The sequence below is a fragment of the Gallinula chloropus genome, assembly GCF_964237585.1.
Source record: "Gallinula chloropus genome assembly, chromosome: 5".
Classification (NCBI taxonomy): Eukaryota; Metazoa; Chordata; class Aves; order Gruiformes; family Rallidae; genus Gallinula; species Gallinula chloropus.
The window spans coordinates 71,401,616-71,422,233 of NC_140090.1; the positions used below are offsets into that span (position 1 = coordinate 71,401,616).

The 20,618-nt window shown below is 46.4% G+C and overlaps 1 long non-coding RNA gene across 1 annotated transcript; it reads left to right on the top strand.

Annotated features, from left to right (window-relative positions):
• Positions 1-4,608: 4,608 nt before the first annotated feature.
• LOC311192953 lies at positions 4,609-18,852 on the top strand. Its single transcript, XR_014617363.1, has 3 exons — positions 4,609-4,873; positions 18,415-18,502; positions 18,760-18,852. It is a non-coding gene; the product is annotated as an uncharacterized lncRNA (long non-coding RNA).
• Positions 18,853-20,618: the final 1,766 nt, after the last annotated feature.

The following is a 20,618-nucleotide window of genomic DNA, read 5'->3' on the forward strand; positions in this document are numbered from 1 at the left end:
GAGAGATGGTGAAGCAGGGTATGGAAATGGTTGATGTAACAAAATCCAACCCAGACGGCTAGAGGAGGCCAATGACCAAGTAATTCCAGCAACTAGGAATATAAAGATTGGACCCATCCCCCTTATTAATTGCCATCTCAACTGGGATTGCATAAACTGGCACGTTCAAGTTATCAGATGTTTGGAGGAAGAGGTGAAATTTAGCTGTTGTTTATTCAGATCCAGATTTAATTAATATTAATTAGATTAAATATTTGATGAAATAGACTGAAATTAAATATTTAGCTCCCTCTTGCCCCCCAGATAGCAGCCCCAGTGGGTGTTTATGTGGGCAGTAACACTAGAATGTCTTCTGAATGCCAAAGTGTGTTCAAAGACCAGAGCTATGTGGGACCATCATCAGCGGATAAGAATTAGATTACTCTGGGCCCCTTGTCTTTGTCAGCACTTGCAGAAACATGGTCCTTCTCCTCCTGGGCTTATTCAGTCACAACCCACTGGGACCGACTCAGTGTGGGTTGTCACCCCTGCTCTCCTGCCATGTTCATCCCCAGCTGGGAGAGACGTTTCATGGGGAAGGGTTTTCTCCCACAGCTGTAATTTCCCAGGGCAGTGGGCAGGCAAATGCAAACTGGGAAACCAACAGTGTGGCTTTATACAAAGTAATTACCTGCTGCATCCTGAAGAAGAAAACTTGTGGAATAATGGCATCTTGTGTGAAGGAGGGCAGCTAATTCCCCACCACTTGTGGTGGCTGGTGCCCCCATGCATTCCCCCACCAGAGCTGGGGAGGCACCCCTGTCCCCAAGTCCCACTGACAGGTGAGTCCAGTTTCCCAAGTCTCCCTCAGCACTTTGGGCACTATGTCTTTGTGTGACCTGTGTGGTGGTGAAAGGGCAAGGGGCTCAATCCGTGCTCAGGAATTCCACTTTTGACCCACTTCTTAAAACTAAACTCACTTGAGGATTTAGGACTTAAATCCTTTTATGTTAGTATCTGTGTGGGTGTTTTTCAACTAGTGCCCCAGTCATGAAACATTTGCCTTTGCAATGAGTAGGGAAGGTTTATGCCTGGCTCCCCATGGCTGAAGCCCAGCTGCAGGGAAGCCTCCATGCACAGAGCATGTTGTGCAGAAACATGAAATACTTTGTCAGCCATGAGAGCAGCTGTGAACTTGAGACACTGGTGGGCAAACCCCACTTCCCTGGGGACAAGTGGACAGCTTTAGGCTGCAAGAGAAGCAGCAAGCAGAGAAAGGCAATGTGATCAGTGGCATGGTGTGGGACATGCAAGTGCAGTCTCATGTAGCAAAAGACATGTGATGCTCAGCTGGTCTGTACAGCACCAGTAGTGCTGCAGACTGGGGCAGGGACAGATGCTGTTGCAATAAGCAGGTGAGATCCTGTCCTGGCTTTGGCAGGCAGAAAGCTACTTCCTCAGGAGCTGCAGGTGCTCAGCTCACGCTTGTGCCCTGTATGGGTGGTGGTGGCTTAATTGGGGAAGAAAACAGATAATAAAACCTAATGAAGCTGGCATTTCCCTTTCGGTCAGGCCTGAGGAAGAAAGCCACTGAAAAACCAAGCTCTCAGAGGCTCAGCTGTTTGTAGCAGTTTGAATATGCCAGAGATAAACCAGAATTTCATTGTAAACTTCAAATAGTCTTGTAAATCAGACATGGGCTACTTGGAGCCCTGTCAGTATCATGCTGGTCAGTTTGTGCTGGTTAGATTATTTATCATCTGTTCTTTCCCTTTAAAAATGAGCTTTGCCTCCCCCTCTGTGGTTCTCTACAACTCTCCTTTGGATAGGGCTTGACTTTTTTTGTAGGCAGTTAATCAACTTTGGAAGTATTAGGGCCTTGCTGTCCACCCTTGTCACGCTTTTCCCCTGACCAAGCTTCTGTATGTAGCTGTCAGAAATCAGCTGCCTGGCCTTAGAGGTGGGTACTTAACTACAAGTAGTCTCATTTGCCAAAATCCACCTGCCAGTGAGTGGAAACTGAAAAGCAGGGTCATTGGTTTGGGCAAACCACAGATTTGCTTGGGGCTGGAGGCTCTGCCAGCCTGTGTGCGGGCAGGGTTTGATCTAGTTCCCTAGAGAAGGCCTCATGTTGTATTTATAAACCAAATCCAGATATCTTATCAATATTGCAGTGTTTTGCTTTATCTATAAGAGCCTGGCATTGCTTTATAACTTAGAGTGACAAATAAATCCGCTCTGTTCCTGCAGGAGTAGATATGGTTTCACTTGTTAGCACAAGGTTACTTCAATTATTTAGAATTTTTCCTACAATTTAAAGCCCGTTGGATTAGTGGGCATGGCTAGTTGTGGCATGCTGACTTCAGAGCAGCTTGCTCTGGGCTCTCCCAAGCAGGCATCTCTTTCCCTGGCAGTGCAGTACTGTGGGCAACCCTGTCCATCTACCCAGAGGACTAGGGATGGGTGATGAGGGACACTGGAAGTGCCTTGTGCTGGCACTGGCAGCATTTTAACCAGTGTTTATTTGGTTTTTGGTACACTAAGCTTGTTTTAAAAGAACATACAATATCCCAGCAGAAGCTTTCCAAATCAAAGAATTGTCACAACCCAACAATATGATCTGCATGTGTAGACAAGACCTCCCATTAAGCATGAGGGTAAATCCTAGGTATACCTAAAGTCTAGGTGTCCAGGAGACCAGAGTGGTCCACTGGAATCAGAAACACTTCAGAAGCTGTAGCAGAGTAGTGGCTTGTCCTTCTTGTCACCTCCAGCATGGTCGTGTGGGGATGAAGCCAGTGCAATCTATTCAGAGCGGTTAAGTAACTTGCTAGAGGTCGAGGGGAAAAAAAGCTGTGGTAGATTAATAAAAGATAGTTGTAAATAATTCAGCATGGGCCAGTTGATGAAGCTTAGCATGACCAGAAAGCTGATCTCGTTCTGCAAATAAAGCAATGCCTGACCAGCCTTTTGGCAGAGGGTAAGCCAGACCTGTGCTGGGGTCCTCCTGGGTGGGGGGGTCTCTGGCTGTGTGGGCATGTTTGCACACTCCCTTGCTAATCCCTTCTGTGGTTCTCGGGGACCACTTGGGGATGTGGAGTTTGCTGCCTGCCTGTGGGTTTGGTGTGGTGGCAATTAATCTCGGTGTCCTCTGATTTATTTAGGGTGAGGCATGGCTTCTCTATTGGTTTCCTGCCCTTCCCTCTGGTTGCTGCCAGCAGGAGCACAGCCCCAATGCTGGGGAAGGGCAGCCTTTGTCTGGGCAGGATCATGGGGCCATGCTGTCCCTGACTGCCCAGGAAAGGTATGTCTGTGCCCCACTGATGGTGGGGAAGGGAGCCCTCACTTGGGGCTTGCAGGAGCCCATTGTGATGGTCCTTGTTCAGTGCATCCCCAATGCTTGCAGCATTGCCAGAGGGGCACCCACAGACCCCTGGAGAAGGAGCCAGACCACAGGGCTCCCTGCCTTACTCTGCTGTCATGTTCTCATGGTTGCCGGTTGCCCACAGCTCCACACCAGCCCATCTCCAGAGACCAGCACCCCATGCTCATCTTGCCTCTGGATGCTGTTGCAACACCTCATAAAAACCAGGTCCTTTTTCTAGGAATCTTCTAAGAAAACCCATACAAACCTGTCTGCGTTTCTGTGGCTCACCTCTGCGCTGCTGAATTGCCTCAAGCTTCATTGCCAGCAGGCAGCAGAGTCCCCACAGCCCTCAGGGATGTCTTTTTGCTCACCCTGCCAGACTTCCAGCAAAGCTGAAAACATAGCCAAGCAGAGAATACTATTCCTAAAGTGGATTTCTGAGGGCCCTCCTCCCAGTAACACAGCTGGGCAGGCAGGTCAGCACCTGGCCAAGCCAGCCTATCTGGATGGTTCTTTTCTGGCCGATGGATTGCACCATGCTGTTGATCTGCATCTTTTAACTTTGAGGGACTGGTAAGGGCAGGCTCCCCGTGGTGGTGGGCAGGTCTTAGGAACCTCCTCTTAATGCATGGACATCAGTGGCACTGTGCAAAGGCTGAATGAACCTGCCATCACCCACGTATGGCTCTTGGACTGGGGGTTTCTCTCCTGGGGAAGGGAAATAGGTTATGGCTAAGCTGACTGCTTTTGCCTTGTGACACAGAGAAAGGCATGTGCAGTAGGAGCCCAAAGAGAGTCTGATTAGTGCACTTCTGGAATTGGATTGTTTAATGCAAACAGCTTTAAAGATATGACTAAAGTAGGAAAAGAGACTTGGAAAAGACCCCATTTGGGATAAAAGCGAAGTAGGCTATTTTTTGCAAATACCAGTATAGCTTCTTCTAAAAATATTATCTTGGATGTCTGTTAGAAAATGAGAACCAAATGTGATTCTGAACGGTTTAATGCAGCCTGTCATCTCAGAGGAGGAGGGATGGGGACCTCTCACTGGAGACAGGAGCTGTGCTTGCAGGCTCTCTGAGGCACGTCAGGAACCAGGCTGTGTAGAATCCAAAGCTACCAGCTTTGGAGGGAAACGTGGATGTGAGCAGCAGCATTTGCCCACGGGCTGCTGATCTGCTTTGCTGTGTTGGCAACCATCTTCAGTCGTAGTTCTGGGAAGATTTTTGAGAGTATGTAAGAGTTTCTACGAATCAGGAGAACGGCATGCAGATAGCCACGGGTTCCCATACGCCATGGTATTTACATGCTCAAGAAAAGGAGTCACACACTGTTAACTTCTGTTTTTTTAAAAAAATATTTTAGGTTTTAAGCAGAAGCAGGAACAATATCAAGGAATGAGAAGAAGGAATGGCAAGAGAGGCTGTGTCAGAGCTGTTTCCATTCAACAGTTTAAGGGCCTGTTTCGCATCCTTGCCTCTCTGGTGTCCAGTGCTCTGTTCCTGAAAATCTTGCAGAAGCAACGAGGTGGGTTTCTCTGCTTTACACACGTGCCTTTGCCTCAGCCTCTCAAGCAGTTTCTTTCTTAAGCCAGTAGCTGCAGCAGCTGCTGGGAACACTATGTTCAAAGTGAGTTCAGGTTGCAAATGTCGATGCTGGTGCCAAGCCCTGCGAATGATTGAAAACCTGCAGGGTACCCTTTGGTACTAACTCAGACAGCATACAAGTGGTTTTGGAGTGTTTTCCATCTAATCTAATATTAAGCTCTGCTCCAACCTTGCCCTTTCCAAGCAGTGATCCAGCAATCCTCTGGCCTTCCCTCTAAAAGCTTACAGGGGGATTATTTTTTTTTCCTTTGGATCTGACAAACCTGAACGTGTTTTGTTTGAAATGTACTGATGAGAGCATTCCACCGAGGGCAGTGGTACAGGAACATGCACCCCACAGAGTGCACGCTTCTCCAGCCCTGCCTGATGCCACCTCATCTTTACACAGTGTGTCAGGGAAAGTCCTGCCTGCCTGTTACCTTTATGAACAGAGTTTGTGGTGATTGCAGTGGTGGGAAAGCACCACGGCCACCAGCCTGCAGAACTTTTACATGGGGGAGCACTGGAGGCTTTCAGAGGTACAGAACAGAGTATGTTTGTGGAGGTAAAATTTTCTCTCTGACCTGCTTGATGGGATTCAGTTCATCTTCCTCTCCCTGTGTGAAAGTGCAGATGATGTCATGATGGGACCGAGAGGTCAAGATCACATCAGCAGTCAGCGATGCATGATCTAATGGAAAAGGCCAGTGGGTGTCAGGTACATTTCTCAAGGGGATTTCTAGGGACCTCAGCTTTTATCACCTTTGTTAGCTCATTACACAAATCCTTCGGTGAGATGCCTAAGACTAAGAGAGATGTAAGGTGGCCCAGAGAGGGCCAGGCACTCAGGTCTACCAAGTCCCTTGGGCTAAGTATAGTGGGCAACACAAACTCTTCAACTTGCAAGAAGGTGCAAGGCACATATCTGCTGCTGCCTGTTAGGCTGGTCTCCAAGATGGCTTGCCCAGGAACACATTAACCTTCATGGGACTTAAACAGACCCTGTAAACTGGAACATCCCATCACACTGGGTGACTTCAAGAAAAGGCAAAACATGCCTGATCACTGTCACAGGAAGGAAGCTGCAATATTTCCTTTAGCTGTTTTAAACCGATCAAATAACTGCTGGGAGTGCTGGGAGCTTTTCAGAACCCAGCTGGGACGCCCTCCCCAAAAAAACCAACAAAACAGCACCAGAAGGTGCTTTTCTTGTGCCATGTTTTGGTACTGTCACTGTGTAATGTTTGTGATGGATTTGTTTTGCCCGGCTGCGTTGCTCTGGGCATGATGGGGAGGAAAATCCATCTTTCGGTAAATACTCCTCAAGCCACCTGCTGTCACAGCAGATTGCTGCATGTCTCTGTTCCCAGAGAACAGAACCATCACAAGCCTGAGATTTCAGGCCATGTTGCATACCTGCTGCTGGCCCGATCCACCTCACAGTGCAAACTTTTCAGCAGGTGTAGGATGCAGCCCTTCCAGCGTTAAGCAGCTGGGATGCCGCATGTGGACCGCACCTGCAAAGACTTAGCAGGATCTGGCTTTCCAGGCTGGAGGAAGTGGAAGATCTTCCAGCAAAGCACACTTCTGCACGGCCTTGCCTTGCCTTCACCTCTCTCAGACACTCCCAGCAGGAGGAGAGACTTTCACGCTTGCCTGGGAAGAGCTCAGACATTATGTACTGGGTGCTCAGACGTGCACTGGCACCTTAACCTTTTAGCTGCGGGACGCGAAGCGCGCGTGTTTCTGCGTGTTCAGCTGCATTAACAGCCCTTGAAAGCTTTCTATTTGAACTCTGGGTTACCCCCCTTCTGGGTCCCTACTGTGTAGCCTTGCTCTGAAAAGTCAGGGACTAGACACGTGCTCCTGAGGTTCTCAGTGACTGTCTCTATGTATGAAGCAGCTGGCTTGGCAGCCAAACCTTTGCCCATCTTTATGCCTGTCGCAGCTTATTAATGTGTGGCATGACCGGGATGCACCTGGAAGTAGCCCAGCACGAACTGCTTGCTTCCTGGCCTTGTCACCCAATCCTTCAGCCAGGTTGTCTCCTATCTGATGCAATTTTTTTTCTTTAAAGTGACAGTGTCCTCAAAGATTTTGGCAAAAGAAAAGGAAAAAGGAAAAATCTTCCTGGCAGAACCTACTGTTGTGACGCAGCAGCTGCTGTGGAGGAGAGCCAGCAGCAGGGATCCTCTCTGGAGGAGTTTACAGGCTGAGGATCAGAGCTTCTGTTTCTCTCCTTGCTTGGTAGCACAAGCTGCCTCCCTGCAGAGAGTGGTGATGGCCAAATCAAGCCTGAAATGTGACATTCACAGCTCTAAATTAGACATATGCTGTTTCATTTTGTCTCCAGAATCCAGGCCAAGCAGGTAATGGTCTTTCAAGGCTTCCAGAAAAGGTGGTCTAGGAACCTCCTTGGTGATGTGTCCAGGGCTCAGTGGATTCAACCTGGTTGAATTGGCAAGTTGAATCACTCTAAGCACCCTTTTTCTTTTGATTGGTGGTGACAGGAACCTCCTGGCCACCTCCGAGGCAAATGCTTGCTCTGTAGAGTTGTAAAGTTGGGATATAGAAATCCAGTCAAGGAATGGTCTGCTTTCCTCCTACCTTTTGCTACAGTGAGCTCCAATCAAATCTATGGCACTAGGTTGACCCATTTGCAGCTCTTCATAAATTATTAATCCTTTACTGAATATTTTGATAAGCCCAGCCACAGCTGAAAAACAGGAAAGCTTGGCAGATATTTCTCATGCACCAAATGTTTGTACATGTAAGTTTGGAGTGGAGCTTGGGACAGGGACTGGGACAAGACTGTGGAAGATGACAGCAGTTACTCATGCACTTGTCTGGATTTCATGAGCTGAGGAAGCTCATGGCAGCAAGCGCAGGATGCTCTCAAGGTTTTGCTTGCTTGCTGTGATAAGCCAAAAGCCACGTCTAACTTTTAAGGAAAGGTCTTTTTCCTTCATCTTCCCATCTCCTTCCCTTCCCCACTTCACGCTGTTAATCACACTGACAGGATGCCCTCCAGGCTGAGACTATTCTGAGAGCAGGGTGAGAGGAGGGTGCTGAGAGGGAACAGCAGGCTGTGCATTTTCCTCCACTGGCATGATTTGGCCATGATTAATGCAAGTGGAAAATAATCAGAGCATTCAGGCTAATTCTGCAGAATTACTAAAGGGCTGATAGCAAGGGGGGAAGGAGAGATTTTGCTGCATTTATTCTGTTTATAGAAAGGAGGTCAGGTGTTGTGTGAAGGTGGTCAAGTGACATAAAGCATCTCAAAATTAAGGCAGGGAGCAAAATTTGTTGACTGGATTTTTTTTTTCCTTCCTGGAAAAGGCAGTGTGACACTGAGCTTTAGAGATCTCCTGTTACTTCCCTGAACAGGATCAAAAGAAGCTCATTCATCACCAAACACACACGGTCGGTACTAAAGGAAAGATGAACTGTAAACAAGGAATCATTGGGAAAAATGGGATTATCATACTTTACCCTGAGCTAGTGATCACCTCTCAGTCCTTCACCCCTCTTTCCACATGCTGTTCAGCCACAACTACTGACTGGGATGGGCACACCAAATTGTTGCTGGTACCTGGGGACAACGCACCGTGCAGGAGCTGGGTCAGGCAGGTGGCTGGGAGCTGAGCTATTGCAAGAACGTGGTCCCCATCTTCCTTATGCCTGTCACCAAAGCTATTTTGTTCAAACCTAGCTCAGATATAGCTTTTTCTAACGCATCATCATATTTGGCAAGAGCATCTTGCTGACCATTCCCAGTGCTGGCAAGTTCACAGTTTACTGTCGTGATCTTTCTTTATCCTGTTAGGAAGGAAAACGTTATATTGTTTTATAAGCTGGAGGTTTGGTAAATCTTTCTTCCCCTCATGTCTTTAAAACTAAATAATAAGACGTTGGTTTACTGGAGAGATTGTACTATTTCTCCATATTTTATAAAGCACTAAATAAAACACAAAAATGACTGATATGAAAAACATTAGAAAAGCCTATTTTGTGATTATAATTGCATTCCTTTCTGATACAGGAAAGTATGTCAGCTACTTCATTTAATTGCACTTTTTTATGACTTTGAATTTGCATTTTTATTTATTTTCCGTTTTCTTGTAATTCCCATTTACCAACACAAAATTAACACTTCTAGTCCCTGCTGAGCTTACTGCTGTTGATTTTTTTTCTTTAGTTTTCTAATTTTGCAAACATTGGCTAGGGCTATTTTTTTTGCCTAGTGGATTTCTACAGGTGTCCATGCCTGATCAGAGCAATTATTGCCGTAAAGATGTAATTCCAGAGTCCACTGATATAATTTAAGACAGAATCAGGTGTCTTTTGATCTCTGAATCAAGCTGTAAAGAGTAATTGGATGTCGTGGCATTTACCAGTCAGGCTCTTGGATATTGCCCCATTGCAGCTGAGTGTGAGGTTGAAGATGCCTTCTGCTTTGCTGGAGAGCTGGTGGCTGTGTGGGTGTCCTGATGCCTTTTGGGGCCATTGGAAACTGTGGGTGTATGAGACTGCAGTGGATGGCAAAGCCTTGGGAGTGGGATGTCGAGGGAATACCCCCCCACTGCCCTCCTGCCCGCTGTGGCACTGGCAGTGCCTCCTGGGGGACTTGGAGCATGAAGCTGGGAATTGGAGGTTGCACTTACATTGCTGCCTGAGGACGTGGCAGCCCTGGGGGGGCTGGGGCATTATGCAAACCCTGCTGGGGTTGGGTTTCTGGGGGCAGCCTGACCATGTGAGACTGCCTGTCATGTCATGGTTGTGTTTCTTCTTTCAGATGCTCTGCTCTTCAGATGCCCTTCTGGGGAGAGGATGGAAATTTACTACTGACCCATCCTTTCCAACCAGAGAGCCCAGTGGCAACTTCTGTATGGGAGATGGATGCTCTGCCCCAGCAAATGAGAAGCAGCGCAAGGGGATGGGGAGTCTGGAGAAGCCAGAATGTGCTGGTGCACACAGCCAGGGGCTGGGTGTGTGGCTCTGTGTTTTGTACCTGAGGAGCAGCTCCTCCCTGAGCTGCTGTCCCTCTGCTCCTTCCCTTGCTGCAGGAAACTAAGGAGAAGTTGGTGGCTTAGCTGTAGGAACTGCAACACCCCTGTTTCATTCCTGTAGGGCTGTTCCTCTTTTCAGGGGAGGAGTTTTGGGGCTCAGCTCTGTAAATGCAGTGCCCTGCAGCTTGAGCATACTGTGCTGAGGAGCCACTGTGCCTTGGTGAGCGTGACCGCAAAGATGGGCCAAAAGTACCCACAGTGGATGGGTGGTGGAAGGAGAGGAGGAGAGAGTGGGAGAGGAGAGCCCTGCACTCCTCCATGGCCCACAGGATGATGCTCTCTTCACACCATTGATGCAATTGTGCAGCTGCAGCAATGGGGGGGGCTCAGTGCTGAACAAGGGTTCACTCAGCACCGTATGTGGGTATCATGATCTCCACAATGGATGGGGAGCAGCTCCAGTCCTGCCTCAGTGACTGTGATGGCAGCAGCAGGAATTCCCTGTGTGCTGGAGGAAAAAGAGGCAGTTCCCAGCCAACCTAAAACTTTAGTGTTGGTGGCCTGTATCCTTTAGAAAGGTCAAAAGAGCTGCAAGGCCACTGGGACCTTTGAGAGGTACGAAGGCAGGAATCAATTCCATTGACAGCTTAGAAATTGGCTGAATCTTTTTCTCCTGTCAGGTCAGTTTCAAGAACATTCAATAAGTATGGGAACTGGAATGGAGATTAGAGATAATTATGTTAAGCTTTAGGATGTAAGTACTAAACCTTTGCTGTCCAGACCTGAATAGCCTGGTTTAAGCAGACAGAACAACCCCACGGACTCTGCCATATGATGAGACTTCCTTGGAAGGTCAAAAATACTCAAATGCTTGGGAAAGAGGAGAGAGACATTTTTAGGGGTTCTGCCCGTAGAATTATGTTGCCCAGACTGACAGTGATGAGGTACCAGATGGCTCTTGGGTGGTCCAAATGAAGTAGCTCTGAGCTGCTTTCTGGAGAAGTGTCCAGCCAGCGGTGAGACCGTTCACATGATCCCTGCAGAGAGACCTCATGGAGAGAGATGTGGGCTCTTGCTGCAGACTTAGGGCAGCTGTTTTCCACAAGGGTGAATGTCAGCAGTCCCTGCAGGGCATGTTAGTCTGGTACTTGCCCAATGTACTTGAAGGGAGATTTTTTTTATTGGTACAACCTGCCCTTGCAGAAGAAACCTGCAGACTCTTTTTTTTCCCTTTCTCTGTAATGATAAGCACAAGAGCCCGTGGTGGTCACAAGATCATTTCAGCAACATCCTGACTCAAGCAGCTTGTTGTGTTGTTTGTAAAAGTCCAATTTTCTTTTTGAGGAAAATCAATACAGCTCATTACTTAGCTGAGAAAAGATGTCTGTGTCAAGCAGCTACTCATTCCACTGGAAGGCAGCCCCCGAGCAGGCTCAGCCACTTATGGTAAGCTGGACAACAGGCTGATAGCCTTTGTCTTAAATTATCCCTTCTGAACTAAAACTGCCCCACTGAGAAGACCGATCAGCTTCCTGCAGACCACCAAAGAGCTGCTCAACAAGCAAACAATACCAGCCTTGGGCAAAATATGTACTGGGGGGGGGAAAAAAAGGCACTTTTTTTACAGCTGGAGTAATGACTTTAAGTTCTCATGCTGCTTCTATGTTATATCTTATCTTCTGGGCTCTGGCTGCATCATTAAGCTTTTGGATTTCAGTGCTAGGATGTAAAATTTAGTTCTGTGAGTTTGATTGATAGCCAAATATTCTTTGTCTAGCCTGTCCTGAGTGGTAAAGATGGAGCTCAGGGGCTTGGTGGAGATTTATAATGAGTTTAAGACCTTTCTGTGAGTGCACAAGTGGTTTTAAAGCAGCTTTGGACTCTGAGGGGCTGAGGGTTGAGGCTGCTGGGTGGACAGTGCCTTTGCTTACTCTGTGTGTGTATGGCTTTGGGAACAGCATTATTGGTCAGTATATTTGTGCAGGACCTGGCCTGGGGTCTTTCTCATCTGCTGCCTCCAGTAAATACACACTGTGATCACTGTGATACTGTGAATATACAGCTAGTGAAAATTGCTCTTGGTTGCAGCCCAGCTTCAGGATCCCATGCTCCAATCTCTTGTCAGAAGCTGCTAGTTTAGAAAGTTGGAGGACAAATTGCTTCTGTATGAAATGGAGAATGGGGGGCAAAATATGCACATAGTGGCTTCTGGGGAGTAGGATCTGGGAGTCATCTCTTCCCTTTTTTGGTCTGAGATCTGAATAAGGCTAACAGAAAATTTAATGGGGACGTTTCACTGCGGTAAGTTAAGCGACAAGGGCAGTGAGATAAGAGGGCCAGTGCATGGAGAATTACTGATGTTATCTAAGGGTTAGGGTACACGCCCAGCTAGCCAGGAAGAGCTATAAAGAAGGATGCAAAGCCAGTAAATTCTCTCAAATTCTCTGTCTTGGCTGTTGACAGGCTGTTCCAAAACCAGAGTAGACAACAAAAGGAATGGTGAGGTGTATTTTGAGAGAGCCATCGGCCAAGAAAACCAGCTTCTCTTTCCAGATCACTGCTCCAGCCCTTTGTGGTTGACACTATTGAGAGCAGGTTTTGGGTGCATGGAGTGAGCTTGGCTTTCCTCTTATCTTCTCTTCTCCATAAGGCGGTTAGGTTAGGGTCTGCTTCCCCCCCTTGTGCCCTAGGGTGCTCAGGGCTGGGGAAGTGAGTCCAGGCAGTGGGGAGCAGGGTAGTGCTTATGATAACATTTTGCAGTGTGCTGGCCTTGGGACCAGCTCCTGTCTACTATACTCAGGAAAACCACAGATAAAAAGAGATTCCCACCCTTGTGATCACATGCTGTGTGTAAAACCTCTTTTGTCTTGAAGTCCATCACTGGTATGTTTCTAGTTTTTCTGTGTACTGACACCTTATCTCATGAGCCGCCTTTAAGAACTTACCCCAGATTGTAGATAATTTTGGGTTGTGAAGACTGTGAAGAGACGACATTGCTTGTATTGCCAGGCTCCTCTGGTGTTTGATGACAGCTATGATTGTGGTGTATATAACATTATTATTTGACTACAGTTACAATAGCATGGGTGGTGTTATGCCTGACTAGCTGATTAATCATCTGGAGCCGTGAGTAAATCTCCCCCTCTTTTATGATAATTAACATGTAGAGCTGGATCACAGCGAACTGAGTGAGAGTGCAAGTCATCAAGGCAAACGGAGCAGGGTTCGGCAGCTTTAGGCTGCAGGAAAGATAGAGCTCTTGGGGCAATTGTTCCCTCCCTGATATGAGCTGTGGCTTGAGCCAGCTCTGGTCCCCCTCAGAGAGTTGCATTTCAGTGGTAGGAGAACAAACTTCTAGACAAGGTGGTCCAGTCAGAATAATAAGGAGATATTTTTTTGGTGTGTTGAGATGCTCACTAACGCCTTGTCCTCACTTTACTCCTCCCTGTTCCTGCTAGGTGCTGCTTCTGTCTTTCTCCCATTACAATAAAGGTATGGCCTGTTTTCTGGGGGGTCAGGCAACAGAAGTAGAAGGCCATGGAAGTTGGGTGGGGATTTCACTGCGATTTGGTGTGCTTTTTTTGGTGGATTAGCATGGGATGGGCTGCCTTGTGTATGTATGTATACGCCATTAGTATAGTGACCATCCTTGTTCTTGGCCTACCTCTTATTTTTCTGTATGACCTTGGTCCAGGGTCTCTGTTTACCTTTTCATCTTTTCCTTTCAATACTGTAAACTTTCTTGAGCGGTAGCTCTCTTCCCACATGGTCGCACATTACTTACACCAGTCATAACTAAAACCTGTGCTGTGCTGTTGGAAAGGCCTGCTTTAAGGATGGAGCCATTTAAGGTTGTGGGATGTAAAGCTCTTTCCTCCTTGCAGTGGTTAACCAGAGCACCCTGTGCCAGGACGTCTGTCGCTACCCAGGAGTGAAGGGACGAGAGAAATTCATTAGTACAATTGGATTAAATACCTGCTGTGCTGGGGACCTGCCATGGTGGCTTAGTGCCACTGTTGTTTCCAAGCAGGTGGAGTGGCTTTCTGGTTCTCCCTGCAATCTGGGTCACATACATTCAGGCAACAGCAGTACAGATTGTCTGAAAGTAACTTGTGGTTTTGCTTGTGGGAATTTACAATTCAAATCAAGAGAAGTTGCAGCCTCTCTCTCCCTTGCATGGTGATTTTCTTTACTCTCCTGATACAGGAAAGATCAAGATGAAATATTAAATGTCCTCCACAATGTAATTATATCTGGCTGGTTGCAATCAATTCCCTCTGCCTCATGTAGTTTGCTAGTGCTTCTCCCTTTCGTTCCCTTCCTGTAAAAGACATGGGGCTGATTCTCATCTCCCCCGTGGGCTGGAAAGCAGACACTGCCAGCTCCCACATGGACCCACCAGCTTAACAGGAACAACTTATGGAAATGAATTCTCATCAAAAGCCCCAAGCAGTGCAAAGTTTATTGCAAAGACACCGGACTCCAGTGTTCATAAAGCCCAAAGCAATGCTTTATCTATTAGGCTGAAATTAGACAATGGTTTCCAAAGCTCAGTCTATTCCAGGCAAGATTCTCTTTAAGAATATGATGTATTTAAAAATAGCCTTTTCTCTTTTCCTGTGCATAGGTTTGGAAGGGCTTTATGAAGCAGAAAGCTTCACATGAACTTCTTCCTCCTACAGTGAAGAGATCAAGGTTATTAATATACTCGCCAGCTTTTTCATTCTCTGCCTCTAAACATGTCAAGCAATATTCAAGACAAATCCCTATTATCAGGTGCACAGCCTGGTATTATTATTAGCAGGAGTCTTTGGGAAATCAAGGCCACTGCTTCATGACAGAGAGATCAAGCATTAGAGCCTGCCATTCCTGTTCCAGGGAGCAGGGAGAGGGCCACAGAACTGGCCTTGGTCTTGCCCCTGTGGCTGGGCACAAGCTCACAGTCCCAGGAGCTGCCTTTCCACAGGCATAGCTGTTAGTGGGCAGGAGGAATCTTGAGCATCGGCAGGACTGACCAACAGCTCACAGCCTGAAATAGACTTCTATGTCCTATTGCATCAGGTCCTTGTTGCTGTTGTGTAGTGGATTCACAGAAAAATCTGGAGGCTGGTTTTTGAAAGACAAGGTTTGCTTCTTGAATGACAATGTGATCTGGGAGTTAGTCCCAAGAGACCTTTTTTTTTGCCTTCACCACCAACTGACAGTATTTAAGCTTCATTTTGCAGCACTTTATTTATAAGCACCTCATTGCCTAAGTGTTATTTAGAGTTGATTTAATACATATGGAGGGTCAGGCCCTCAGTCTTGGGAAGCTCCCCAGGAAATTTCCCAGGTTACTATAAACATGACAAAGGGTGAAGTATAGGACCCATCTGCCTTCTCTAGTTTGGGAACTCTTCTTCATTGGGTTTCAGAGCTTTGAACCTCCTTCTGGTGTAGGATATTGGGCTTTTCTTCACATACAACAATATAATCAGTGCCTCCTTTCACACACACCAGCTCATCAGCAAGAGACAGACCAGATTCTGATTTTCACATCTGCTGAAGGAGAGCCAAGCTCCCAAATCTGTTTGCACAGAGTTATAGGTGATGAAGGCAAGAAGACTGAATGGAAACACAACCCTGCAGCTTAGTGGACACTGCAGGAGAAGGAAGTGGATGATGATGCCTGCTGCAATAGATGTTAAATCACTTGACAAAAGCAGTGAATGAGTAGCTCTGGACCTATTCTGCCAGACACATGGTTTAACCCTGCAGGATACAGCTGTGTTCCCATCTCTGCCAGTGGAAGTCTGGTTACATTAAACTTAGTGTTTCACCACTGTGGACTGAACCCAAGATCATTCCTCTGTAAGTGGAGAGTGTTCACATCCCATCAGGCAGGTGGGGGAGAAATCCCAGACCATAGTTGGAGTGAGGTACCAAACAGCCCCCTCAGCCCATGACTCTCTCCTTCAGTGCCTCTGTCCAGGAGACCTTCTGCTACTCCTGTGATAAAGGTGTATTAAGACTACAACATACATTTTCACAAACCTTGCAGTACACTTCAGACTTTGCCTTATCTATTGTACAGGTTTCTGTGTTTGCAGCTGCTCCCACTGCTAAAGTGGCTTTGTTTATGATACAGAAGAAAACATGCCATTTTTTATTTTCTGATTGCTAGAATTGCTTCTCCTGTTTTACATTTTTTCCACATCAATCTAGAAGGCCAGAGATAACTCAGATGAAAAGGAGTCAATTATGTGGTGCCTGGGATACTAGAAGTCTGGACTTTATGACCCAGGAAGTTTCTCTCTGTATCATGCTCCCAATTTGTTGGACTTTTTTTTCTTCTTTAATATCAACAAATAAAATAACATATCCTGGATACTCTGCAGTCAACTGCACCAGTTTTATTGGCAGTAACTGACTTGGAAGCTACTATATCTCAGTGACTTTTCAGTATATATATTTATATATATTCTTCTTCCATCAGGTAGGAATTTTTTTCTGCTTTTCATCAGAATTTGATAGCTTGCTGACATTACATTTTTGGGCAACTTTTGAAATCAACCTAAACTAGGAATTTTCCATGGTTTTCCATTTGTGTGATAGCATTTTCCAAAGCTTTCCTTCCTACTTTGTCCTTGATTGGCATGCTACCACTGATACAGACAGGGGAAGAATTGGGTCAGCGCTGAGTCCTTTGGAACTCTCTGCCAGTGGCTGTGAGGAATGCCAAACGAGTGATGAAATAGATTAAATTACCAATGATGTATTGCTGTTGTCTTCAGGGAGGCTTACACCTTGGACAGATACCTCCTGTTAGTGTGACTGCAATGCTCAAGTCTTCCCTTCTGAGTCCCTTTCTGTCTAACATGGCAAGCAGCCAAGTATAATGGCTGTGCTTAGGCGACTTTCACATTTTCATTAGGTTTTTTTTTTGTTTTATAAAGATGAGCAGAAGCCTATAGATGCCAGTATTAGAATGTATTGAGAAACAGAAGGTTTGAAGTAAATTCACCATCCTTTCTGATTGAGCTGTAGGATACTGGGTGTGGGAACCTTGTAGGAGCAAGAATGTGCCACATTGGAAGTACTGGAAAACTATTCTGTTGGAGTTTTGTTTCCAGACACTGAAACCCTATTGAAATATCCTATAGATCATGCAGTACAAGAATATATATTATATCATTTCAGTATCAGACAAGCCTATACGTACATGTTCTTCACTCTCTTATATTTGTTCTTTATGACTTTTTACCTGGCAGAGGGTCATTTTGGATTCCCCTGCCTGTGTTGAATTGCCCATGTATATCTCTGCTCAAGCCAGTTCTGGACCTGGAGGAAGCACCTAACGTTCTTTCTAGGGGCTGCACACTTTGGCAGTTGTCCTTTCTAGGTGATGTTTTTGAAGTACTGGTTGAGGGAGAGCAGGTCTGCAGCTGTGAGCCTGCAGCTCCAGGGCTGTTACCCAGCAGGCTTCTCCAGAAGGAAAAATGACTTAAGAAAAAAAATCCAAACACAGGACATGACAGGAGGAGTAGTCTTAAGTACCTTAAATTAAGGGAACTGAAAGTCCTTTCACTGCTCCACAAGCAGAGTCATTATAATTAATCTTCCTTTAATATGTAATAATAGTCGAAGAAGACACAACACAACCCATACTACCCTTCCTGACATGTTTCCAGGAGATAGAGTGGATTTAAAGCAAGGTGATCTTTGTAATCTGGTAAAAATAAAATCCTGAAAGCAGGAATTAATCACTCTGGAGAGTGGCAGGTAAAAGTAGTACAAATACCTGCTCTAAAAGCATTGGATGCAGTAATTCCCACAGGCACAGGGAGCTGCCAGCTGGTCAGGCAGTGATGCACCATATGCTTCACCATCTCGTAAAGACAAAAAAAAAGGGCAAGGAAAAGAAAATCTCTAAGCATAGCATCAGCAAGTGACAAATGTGCATGCTCTCTGGAAAAGGGGAAAGCCATGGCCAAGGCTGTGACTCATTCCCAAATGAGCCAGGCTAAATGGGATTGAGGAAGCTGCTGGCTGGGTTTCCGATGCAACCAGCCACGTGGCCGTGGCATCCACCCTGGGCCAGCCTGGCGCTGCTGTGTGAGTGTGTTGAGCAGGTTTTGAAAAGCCAGCCTCCTCTCCTATGTGCATCTTCGAGGCAGTTCTCTCCCTCTGTCAGCAAGTACAGCACCTATGAGAGAGTGTTTGCAGAGGACTCTGCCAGCCAGTTTCCTTGGCAGGCAGGAGACCAGGCTTAGCACAGCCCTGCCAGGTGTTAAGCAGATCCCAGAGAGGCCAGGCATCCCCTGTGAAGGCTGGAGGATCTCTGTGTCTAGTGGACTTGGCTGTAACAAAAGGAGCAGAAAATGATAGTAGCTTGTACTTCAGCTAGAGATAACCCAGCAGGTGTTAAGCAGACTTCTGGGAGAAGCCACGTATTTTACTCCAGCTGTATTATACATTCTGTTTTCTACAGGTGCATGTACAGATCAAGAAGTGCATGGAGATGCTGAAGTACAATCCCTGTCTCACCGGTTTTATGGGCTAAGAGTATCATAAATGGGGTAAGATCATCTACTTGCTGCCTACTGTTCACTAAACTTGCCTTTTAAATCCGAGCTTTAAGATCCTGCCATTTATCTATGCAAGCACTGGCACCTGTAGGACCCTCTCTGTGCTGATTCAGGTCACTGATCTGGCAGAAAAATTAGTACAGCAGGAAAAAAGTGGTTAATTTTCTGCTGCGTTAATGAATTGAACTCACCCCTGGCACATCTTCCACAATGGGATGGGGCTCATCACCTGTATCATTATCTTCTAGATTTCCTTCTGATTTGGGTGACAACCTGCGAAATAGATCTTGTGCCTTGTGCCTCCTCTTCCTGGAAGCATTTCTTTGTATCTGCAGATGGAGCCAGGACTGAACATTTCCTCCCCAGCAGCATGTGGATCTGGGCTTCAGGGATGCAAGCTGCCTGGAAAGCAGAAGTGCACAGCACAGTAAGTGTTGGAAAGGGCGAAACAGTGGTTAAATAAAGAAATCATTATTTGTGCATCTGATAGCAAGGGACTGACTGTCAGGCTGGTTATTTGTCAGTGGGCTATTTGTTTGTCCTTAGATTTGTGTGTCTCAGAGCCTTTTTGTGCAAGCAATTATTTGTCAATGCATAGTGTTTCAAATACACCTCCCACTTGAGTGCTGATCTGGTCCTGTAGTGCAGGGAAAAGGCTTTCCTGGAGGGCAGATCCTCTGCTCCATCCTCCAGGCTGCCCCAGTCTTGTTATGGGGCTCAGCATCTGCAGAGGGGTCGCGGTTTGTCGTGCTCGGGCAGGACCCAAGCAGGGACATGGCTCTGTCAGGGCACAGCAGTTTCTTTCAGGAGCATTTTGAGAGCATGACATAAGGGACTGGTGCTTGATGCTAGGATGCCTGACTTCTGGGCAGTGGAAACGTTCCTGATGGTGGTTGCTTTCTCTTTGTTCAGCCCTCAGCTGTTACTCTTCTCTGCTACCAAACCTCTTTCTTCCTTCTGCCTGAAGCCCCTCTGAAAAATCTCCCAGAATCGTATTCCCCTTTTCCCTTCATTATCCTCCATCTCTCTGCAGAGATGCCTGGAGCAAACTGCTTCTCTTGGACTGCAGCCCATGAACCCACCTACGATCTGATTCAAGCCCAATCATTAAAGGCTAATGATGCTCCATTGTCTTGAATTATATCTATATTGCACGATATAGTGGAGAGCTATCAAAGTAACTGTGAATGAATTTAGTCAGCACAGTAAGCAGTTTAGCCAAGCTACCATGGGGCTACTAAAGGACTAATTTATCCCCTCTAGAAGATAATCAGCAGAGACAAATCTTAATCTGGCGGGTCCAATTAAGATGTTCATCCAAAACTCAAGCTGAGCTACACTTTCTGGAAGAAACCAAAAAACCATCCTGGCTAAATCCACAGAGTAGGGGAAAAAAAAGAAAAAGAGAGGAGTGAAGGCCCTTGGTTTATAATTTTGATTTTATTAATGCCTGTGCTACAAGGTCACTTTGCATCTGTGTTCGATCAGCAGGTGCTGTGGGCACACAGATCCAATAGAGCCATTGGCAGTGACTGTGTGCAGTTTGGTATCAGGAAGAGGGATCTCCCTTTTAGGGGAGGGGACACCTGAAGCAGCTTTATCCAAATGAAGGCACATGTGTGTGAGAAGCACTGAGCTAGACAGGAGTCGGTGCATGACCAGGTTGTGGGAGGACCTGTACGTCACCATGGCTGTGAAAGCAAACAACTCCTGTTCAGCATCCCAAGAGGAACCTGGGGTGAAGGATAATAGAGCGGTCAGGCGTTCCCTGCAGCAAAGGCTCTGATCTCTTTCTATCCCATTTTATTAGTATTCCCCATGGTTCCTCTGTCTGTCGTAGCCTGCATTAGACATGGAAGGATGAAATCACTTTCATAATTTCCACTCCCAGTCTAAGTGAGAACTGTTTGTGCTTTTTTTGATTAAAGCATGCTGTGGATGTTTTCAGTACTCTCAAATACCAGGATTAATCTGAAGCAGTTGTACAAAGAGCTCATTCTGGCAACTCTTACAATAGGCTTACTGCGACACTGGTCTCAGTTAGGGGTACTGCACCCCTGTGCTTTATCCTCTCACTAGATAAAACAGTGGCTTGTCCTCATTTAAA